Source organism: Acanthaster planci, linkage group LG06, assembly GCF_054643075.1.
Source record: "Acanthaster planci isolate LZ-2023a linkage group LG06, COTS_SCS, whole genome shotgun sequence".
NCBI classification, from domain to species: domain Eukaryota; kingdom Metazoa; phylum Echinodermata; class Asteroidea; order Valvatida; family Acanthasteridae; genus Acanthaster; species Acanthaster planci.
The window spans coordinates 14,278,903-14,288,782 of NC_141782.1; positions in this window are offsets into that span (position 1 = coordinate 14,278,903).

Here is a 9,880-nt window from a genome sequence, read left to right on the forward strand (position 1 = left end):
GACGTGAAATTTAGTTAGCTAATTTTAAATACGGAACCACCAGTTCATTTCTGCGTTCAATAAAAATGAGAAAAAATTTTAAAATCTATTAATAAAAGTAAAGTAAAGAACATGATTGAAAGTAAAAAGAATTGCGCTAAGTGTCGTTGGCTCCGGGATTTGACAAACTTTAAAATTCAGAGAACGGGTAAAGTAAGAGCTCAACAAGAGCTAACAAAATGTAAACATGGTAGAGGAAAAAAAACACCTGCGTTGAATGTAACGGATCATCAACTTGTGAACACGGGCGGCAAAGATACAATTGCGCCGAATGCAACGGAAATGGGATATGCGAACACGGAAAGCAAAGATGTAGATGCGTTGAATGTAACGGACGCGGGATATGCGAACATAAAAAAAAAATAGAGAGAATTGTAAAATCTGTAGTGATCCCGTTGAAGTAACGATTAAAATTGGATAAGACATTCTCGACGATCAGATAAAAAATACGATCGATTTGACCCTGACCATTTTATTGATGCGGACGTCTGCCGTGGCTTAATTGAAGATTATCCGCGCTGCTTCTATCCAGATTGCAAAGTTCAGATGCAATTATTAGAAAACAAAGATGACCTATGTACCATCGAACGATTAGATAACAAAATCGGTCACATTAAGTCTAACGTTGTGCTTTGCTGCCTGAGTTGCAACCATAAAAGGAAGTCTGATAAGTTAATTGTTACGTCGTCTAATGATTTAAAAACTGGCTACTAAATATCTATTAAGTACTTAACTCTTGTTATAGCTATGCTACGTCAGCCTAGTTATAATTAATTTTATTTTAGTTATAGTAAATAGGCAACAATGTTTGAGCTAGTTCAACTACTTATTCAGTTAGTTATAGCAGCTAGCCTGACCTACCTTACGATCGAGTACATACGGTTAAAGCAAACGGTCAACAAATGGACGACATCAAAAGCATTTTCACCGATTCAAAAAGTGAAGTGAGCGTAGCGAACGAATGTAAACAAAACGTCAAAGACAGACTTTGCTCAATAGTTGCGTCGGGCGAGAGTAAAAAATATCTCGGCAAAGAATATTCGATCAAAGAAATTGAAGCTCTGTCACTCAAAGCCCAAGAAAAGCTTTTTAACCTCTACGAAGTTAAATTTGGTAAAGAGATCATGAAAACTCTAGGCAACGCTATTTTGAGCCTTTACTCTCACTTGCTCGGTGTAGCTACTCCGATCGATCTCCTTGGGTTCAACGTCAACTTAACGTCCGAAGAAGCGCTGACCAAAGACCTAAGCAACGAACCGATTATCAGTCAGACTATGGGTCACCTACTTACCGAGATCTGTTATAAGTACGGAGTGTATCTGTCACCACTTACAGCTATGCTGATTACCACTAAACACCTGGAGTTCAACAAAAGTTCTGTTATATTAAAAGAAGATGTCAACGAACGAACAAGCGAACGAAACGAACGAAGTGAACAGTCCGGTCAAGACGCAGGTACAGACGGTAAAGATAACTAAAGATAAAAATAAAGTAAACGTTAAAAATCCGAAGCGTGTAGAACAAGGTAAGAAATTAGCCGAGCATAACAAAAAGATGAAGCAACAGCTCGCCAAGATGAAATTAGCGAGCGAAGCGAGTAGCGAAGAGAGCAAGATCTATCAAACGGTTACAGAGAACAGAAACTTGATATTTGGTGGATTGGCGATTGGAGCGCTTGCGGTCTATTTAATTTGGAAAAACAAGTTGAAAGCCGAAACGAACAAGAACCAATTAGTTCAACCAAAAAGCGACCGAAGCAAAGCAAACTCGAGCGGAGCGAGCATCACCGAACAACGAACATTATCCCAAGAAAATAAAATTAAAGAACAGATTTTTTGGGTTATCGCTCGGTTACGCCATGCTATCGAGCAAGCTATTTAAAATCAAACCGCCGGATTTCAATAAATTATCTCTTTCGAAGACGTGTTTAAATTGACCGCGCTGTCTAGCGGTGCATTGGCTACCCAGGGCTGGTTGGTAGCGCAGGGTATACTGCCCGCGAGCCTGCCCACCGCTTAAAAAACGTTTATTATAAAAGAAATGGCAGAAGGAGGATTTGATCCCGAGGAAATACCTCTCTTAGAAAATCAAGATCAAGAAATAAGTAACTTATCTTCAGATAGACAAGAAACGTCCTTTATAGAAGGTGCAAATGAACCAAAATTGACCATAAACCCCAGACCAGTCGGTGATATATTAGAAAGAGGGAGAGTGGCATTAATAACTAATCCAATTGTAGACGACTTTTACCAATATTTTAAACTCGCCGGAAGAGAAGATGTACCTTTAGTACTTCACTATGAAAAGTTTCATTACCGCGAAGGCAAAGGTTTATTTTACAAACGTGAAGGGCAATACGGTGATGTGCTATTAACCGACAAAAGAAACCCAGATGTAGTTTTCGGTCTTGACACAATCACCAAAAACGCCAAAGCTGCTGGATACACCGGAAGTGGTGAAGACACCATATCCGCGCAAGATTTTATTAGATTCAAATTAGGATTTAAAAATTTTAAAAGATCGGTGCAAAAAGCTGAATCAAAGTTAAAATCCATTCAACCCGAGAGCATTCCAATGGAACAGCAACCCCAAATATCAGACCAAGTCAGTGACATCGTAGAAGAGCTCACCTAAGATACAAACGTTCAAACAGAAGGATTAAACTATAGAGAGCTCTTGGGATTAGACAAACAATTGCGAACGATTAGAGGACATATACGATTAAACGAAGCTAAAATTACAGAAATTCAAGAAGAAATAAGTAGTCTCGAGACTTCTGAAGATTCAGGTCGTTTACGTGACTTGCAAGATCAACTCAAAGGACTACAAGCTCAAAGAGACATATTAAACGGCCAACTCAAAAGCCAAATATCGCGATTTAAAGATTTAATTAATTACGCTTTACGGTCGAATGACACCCTGGGTGATAAGATTCGAACAATATTTAGAGAGCAAGGCGTCACAATCGTAAGTATTTTAACGGCTTTTGGATTGGCCGTAAGTACCATCGTTAGTAGTATCGTGGCTAGCGTCAGAGATGCCGGAGCGAGCGGAGCGATCAAACTGACACCTGAACCTGAACCCGCACCTAAACCAACTCCAGTTCCTCCTTCCAAAGGTGGAATTACCGATTGGATCAAACGTCAACTATGGAACCTGGCAAACGTATTGAAGAAACTCGATTTGAAAGCTTTAGGCGCTTTGCCCGGAATCACCAGTAGTGTTTTGAGTTGGATTTTTAACGTGGCGAGCAAAGCGGAGGGATGGGTGGCGGAGCACGTGTGGACCTTGTTTGTAGGCTTGGGTGTTTTGATTTTGACGTACGTACAAACGAATGGGTAAAAAGGCAAAAAAAAAAACCTCACCTCAAATTTTGAGTGAATTTTTTTTAGCCCTAATTCAAACCGTTTAAGTTAAAATTTTATATAACGTAAAACCGATAACACCCACGGCAACGGCTCCGATGGTTAAGGACAGTTTCTATTCGTTGTGCGCGTCTAAAGGCTTACTTAAAACTGGCTTTACAGTTGGCCTAGGTAACACTTCCGGTTCTGGTTCTTCATTTAAACTCGGTAAGTATCCAGTCTTCATATCCGCAGTCGCGACTTGTAAATTATTGTTATAGCCCTCAAACGTGCCGATGCGTAAGTCCATGTCCGAGGGAACCAGGTACAAACCCGGGGCGACTACGAAATTCAATGGCGTTTTTGCGTATTGTAGCGAATCTTGAAATTGGTCGATCGACTGTTTGAGATCGGGGTCCGAATTAATTAAAGATTCCACGATCGTAATAAATTTCCGTTGCGCGTCTAATCCGGTGCCAGTGGCCAAAACGGTGGTCTTGGTCTGAGCCTGTGCCCCGAGTAACGCGCAGACGTAAGCTCGAATTGATTCGTTTACCTTGGTGATTCCCACGTCCGTCAACCGAGACTTTTTAGGAACAAAATCCCACCCGGCCAAAGTAACCGCGCCCGACTGTGAAATCCAGGTGACCGTGTAGGTACTCGCGTGACCGGAGCCTTTAGGCGGTTTAGCCCATCCAAATCCCATGTAAGTAGATCCCGGAACTGGTATATATCCATTGTCGTAATAATAAGTGGTGCCTAATCCGTTCGACAAAGTGTCTCTTGTTTGTTTGTACGATTTATTCGGGTCTACTCCGTATAAAAGGCACGTGTCGGTAAACTTCCGATGGTCGTAATTATTGTGTAACGCGTCAAATACGTCGTCGCTCAGAATGAGCATCACGCAGTCGTAAAATATTTTTCGTACGGTGAAATACACGTGAAAGTTAAATAAAGACGAGACGTATGGGCTGGGGTCGGACAGCAGATCAAAACCCACATCGCAGGCCGTCGTCGCGCAATAGACCGCGAAATTAAATTGATTTTGGTAAAACGACATCGACTCGGTGACCACCTATTTACCGCCTCGTCCATGGTTACTTTCGGTAATTTATACGCGTGCGTTAAATTTGGAAACTCGGCTGTAAAGGAATTGTCTTCGTTGACTACAATGTTTAGACTACTAAAATTGCCTCCCATTTATTTTAAAAGACTTTTAAAGGACGTGCCGTCGGTTGGGTGAAAATACTCGCTTCGCTCGTTGTCGTTTTGTTCGGTGTGCTCGCTTCTCGATAAGCAGGTGGAGATTCTGGCTTTTCTTCAAACTTAACCGACTTTGTTAAACTTATTCGCCAAGTTTTTTCATAAGATCTTTTTTTAAAACCGCCGCCCGTTCGTTGGCTAGCGCTTCTGCTTTTTCGTTGACTTGACGTTCGAATTCTTCTTTAGAAGTTTCTTTAGTTTCTCCCAATTTTTTAGACATACGCGATCTGATCTCTTCTTTCACGCGTTAAACTTTTTCAGCTCGGATAAAATAAGGACAAATTCCTCCTGGGATATGTCAACGTCTTCAATCGCGTGAGATAGGTATTCCTCGATGGTGTTAAATTTAGCCTCTGCCAACATTCGAATTTGGTCGTGTTTTTTAGTTTTGTGGGTGAGTCTACGGGAGGCGTACTTTAGAATCGCGTAAACGCCAAACGCACCGATAGCGATGCCTTCCATCACAAGACCGACGGGTCCGGTAACGACTCCCAAAATGACGGGAATGCCGACGGCTGCTGATGTGGCTCCAATTGCTTCCACGCCGTACTCCACGTATCCGAGTGCGGTTAAAAGTCGTTTGATCTTTTTGTAACTATTTTCTCTTGCGTCACGTTCTCTTTGGATTTGAGATTTAATCTCTTCGAGTCTGTATATTTTGGTTTCCGCTTGTTCAGCGGAGTTTAAAGTCAACTCCGGGTGTTTACTTAAATCCGGGTATAAGTTAGTCGTCATCTTTTATAATTATGCGTTTTAAAAAATATCTAGCTCGATTAATATTTTGCCGGTGTTATTCAAGAGCTCGCCTCTATCGTTTTTAACAGAAAAAGTCAATTCACTGATGTTCCTGTCGATTAACTTTTTAGGCGTTTCACAGTGATTACAGGTGCGAGACTCGGTAGCTATCACGTACAGCAAGTCTAAAGACAGCCCGTTATAAAAATTATCAAATGTATTTAATTGTTTGCAATGAATAAACGCGAGTTTCAATGGGTTCAAATCGTACTTGCCTTCGTAAATAACGTTGGGTAAAAGTTTTATTTTGGGTAAGTTTAATAGCTTGGACACTTCTTTATTTAGTCGCAACTTGAGATTGGGGTCCGTAATGGCCAAAGTCACCCGTTTAGATTCCGAGTGAACCTTAAAAGAAACGCCCGGTATCGAGTTTAACAAAAAGTGAAACCAGTCTATGCCGTAATAACCGGGGGATACCACGATGCTTCCTCTTTGACCCTGAGGTAATGGTTCAGATGAGCTTTTCGAATAAAGTCTGTCGTATATAGGCCCAGTTAGCCCAGTCAAAAACAGTCTTTTAGTTAATTCTCTTCTGGGTCTCCTGGGGGAGTTGGTGGTGGTGGTAGGTCAAGTCGGGGGATTCCCTTCGTAGGTTTCATCTAAAGCTTGTCTTTGCCCCTCGAGCAGTGAAGCTGATTTTACTTTTTTACCGTTGATATCAAAAGCTAAACGAGCTCGCGATTTCTTGGTTTAGCTGCTCAATTTCATCAGCAATGATTCTAATTTCTTCCGCTAACTCGCCTCTTTTATTTGCTCGGATCAATCTGTTTTTAGGTGTTTGTACTAATTCTGAATTGGGAGATGCGTCCGTTCTTTCCACTGAGGGTAACCGGGCGGTCTTTCGCCAAGTACCCCCGCTGGCCTACCGTCCAAGTTTGTATCCCACTCAATTTCAGTGGCGTTTGTTACGTTAAAATATCCAGCTTCAATATGAATATTCTTTACTCGGTTGACCTTGTCGCCTTTGGTGTTGTTGATGACATCTCTCAATTTAAACGTCTGCTCGCTCTCGGTTAAGTAAAACGTGTGAGTCTCCATTTTATTAAATATGTTTTGAAAATCTTGTTTGGCGAGGTTTAATTTATCGAGGGCGTTTTCCCAGTGCTTATCCGAAATTTGAAATAGATCTTTCACTTGAGATTCGGTTTCCCCGGTTGTCTCTTGATAACACACCGCGATTAAAGCCTTCAACGGTTTACCTCTAGAGATCTTACCGTTTAAAACCTGGTTTAACTTATATTCTATTTCACCCGCTTCGCCGTTTTTAAAACAAATGTTATACTTCTGCAACGTTTTTCTCGATTTTGGTGGCGGCGGTTTCCTCCAAACGTGATGCTTGTAGTATCGATCTTCCATGTCTGCGAGGGTGTATGAATTTAACGAATCAAACGCAAAAGTTAGACCGCAATGTTTACAAGCGTATCTTTCATCTATTTCAAGTATTTGGTGGTTACAAGCGGGTATCGGTTTACTTTGTTTTTGAGATCCCGCTATGTGTACTTCCTTTAGATTCAGCAAGTGACAAAGCTCCGCATCAGTCATCTTTTATTAATAGTTCATTTATTTAAGGTAAAAAAAAATAAACCCCAGTTATTCCGAGGAATAACCGAGGTTATATCGATTTTTCAAATTTAATCGACTTTTAATTCAAATCCGCTAAACGCTTGCAACGCCAACTTACTCGAAATTAGACCGTCGTTTCTAATTTTCAACATTGCCGCTGTCACTCTATACCTAACGCTGGCTCCGCAAGACAGTGAACCGTGGGTACCGTAGTATACGTCTTTTGCGCAAATAAATGATTGCACGTCGCATCTCTTATTGATAAATTTATCGATATTTGACGATTCGATGGATCTTTTTTGGTGATCAAATAGCAAAGCATAGGGATCTATTTTAACGTACATTTGGTTTTTAGCCGTATAAGGTGGTTTAACTACATATTCGATCTTGTTCAATTCATCGATATCGCAACTGGCTTTGTAGGCGTTTACGGTGTTAGACGGGAGATTAGACCCTTGAGACTCGATAAATTTATAAACGGCCAAATTTATGTGATCGAGTACGCTTGTCGTAGGTGATTGTATTTGATGGCAAATTTGACGGTCTTTGACGTTTTCAGGGGTTTTATCTGGAGTGCCGTATTTGTAAAGCGGGTTTATACCGTAACATGGTTCTATCGTCATAATCAACATGCGCTTATTTTGCCGTTGTGATGGTAAAAAATGGGTGAAGTGCATTGGCTGACTTGGGTCCCTTCTTTAACAACAGGTTTTAAACTAATTAATTTACTCAGGTCAAAGGGACCGTAGGTGACATTGGGGTCGCAGTTGTCGGCATTGAGACGCTCGTGGTCGTCAGAAGCGATATACACTTGGGTTGACATTTTTATTCAGGAAAGCCAAGAAGGAAAGTCCCTTTTTTTTCTTTTAAAAAGAGTGTTTGTGCGATCGGCGCACGTCACGGGTTGTTTAGAGGAAAAAGTGCGCCGGGGTCAAAAGGTCAAGGTCAGTGAAGTGGGAATCACCGGCGCGGATGGCGGGCGGCGGAAAGAAGGTGAAAGTGGGGGGAAAGGAAGTTAATCGTGCCTTTTTTAACCCCTCTGGCGACCTTTTTTCGAGTTGATAAAATAGTCGATGAGGTACCCAGGTAAAATTACAAAAAAATGAAAACACGTTTGGGGTTTTTTTTAGTGGAAAAAAGGGGTCTAATAGGTATAGGGTGAACGAAGGAGAAACGGGTTGAAAGGGGGAGGTGCTCCAGACCTGTCCAATGCCTACTACTTGTCACATGTCTTGCAAATCATGCAGGTTTGCTTATTCCGATCTTGGTGCAGGTGCTTTCTCGAAATCAACTGGAATATATCTGAGCATTAATCTTTACAAACAACCCTTAAAATGAACTTGCATGTCATATTTTCAATTCTTCATTGCCTAAATTAAAGATTATTTTGTCCCCGTTCTCATTTTGTTTGAATAGAAACTTCAATATTTATGAGCAAAATTGTCACTAAGTACCAGCGTTCATTTAGCACAGAGAGTTTTGAAATTTTGTTGTGCTTGACCTCATTCTTTTTGATTTAGTTATTGATTAATGTGTAAGGCAACAAGAAGTACCCTTTGTCAAAAAATAATAAGCGATCTCAGGTTTCACGATGTCTAAATCAAACCATTGAAATCTGTACAGTGTTTTCCCAGAATATTATTCCAGCAGCGGGACCTTCAAGAAAACATTCTTTTCTTTTAAATTTCAAGCTGTCGATCTTAGCATGTCGGTTGCTGAATCCGGTGTGTCGGTTCCATTACTCGACTGGTTGCTTGTCGCACTCGGTTGCTCACTTGTCGTTCTAGTTTCATCAGATGATGTAACTAGATGAGAAAGCATATCGATGTAGGCATAAATAAAAGTAAGCTATTCAATTTGAATCCAGGAAAAGGATGAGATTCTGTTAAATACAACATGACAACAACTTTAAGAAACGATCCCTTCTTTTCCTGCAGTGTTATCCGCTCACTGATATTTCCTCGCACGCGCGTTTCATTGAATTACATTTTTAATATGAACCCATATCAGGTCTAGATGGACAGCTGCTGCATTTTCAGTTCTTTTAATTCAACTATTCACGGTGCATTTCCACTGTTCTCGGTTGCAGTTGACCCAACGCCATCAAATTAATTTGGTCTTGGCCGTGGTGTTTATGTTTTTACGGGACTTGTAGTTTTAGAGTTAGAGTTCCTAGAGTTTGGAACGCGTTGGCCAATCACTAGGCGAAAAAATTTGTTCTGGTTGGCCAAGGCGTTGCAAATCCTTCGAGGCGCTCCACCCCCCCCCCTTTTCAATGTTGGGAGACAATCAGCATCATGCTGGCCTGTTTTTACCTTAACATTGAGGGCAGGGAATGGGATTTCTTGTCAACTTGGAAGAAACATTCGCAAAAATTGGCAAATAGTTGACGGATTACAGAGATCTGAGGAGTGAAACTTCCTAAAGCATCCATGAACAAACATTGGCTTATGACATGTCTTGCAAATCATGCAGGTTTGCATTTTCCAATCTTGGTGCAGGTGCTTTCTCGAGATCAACTGGAACTATATCTGAGCATTGATCTTTAAAAACAACCCTAAAAATGAACTTTCGAGTCATATTTTCAATTCCTTATTACCTAAATTAAAGATTATTTTGTCCCCGTTCTCATTTTGTTTAAATAGAAACTTCAATATTTATGAGCAAAATTGTCACTAAGTACCGGCGTTCATTTAGCACAGAGAGTTTTGAAATTTTGTTGTGCTTGACCTCCTTCTTTTTCATTTAGTTATTGATTAATGTGTAAGACAACAAGAAGTAACCCTTTGTCAAAAAATAATAAGCGATCTAAGGTTTCTCGATGTCAAAATCAAACCATTGAAATCTGTACAGTGTTTTCCCAAAATACTATTCCA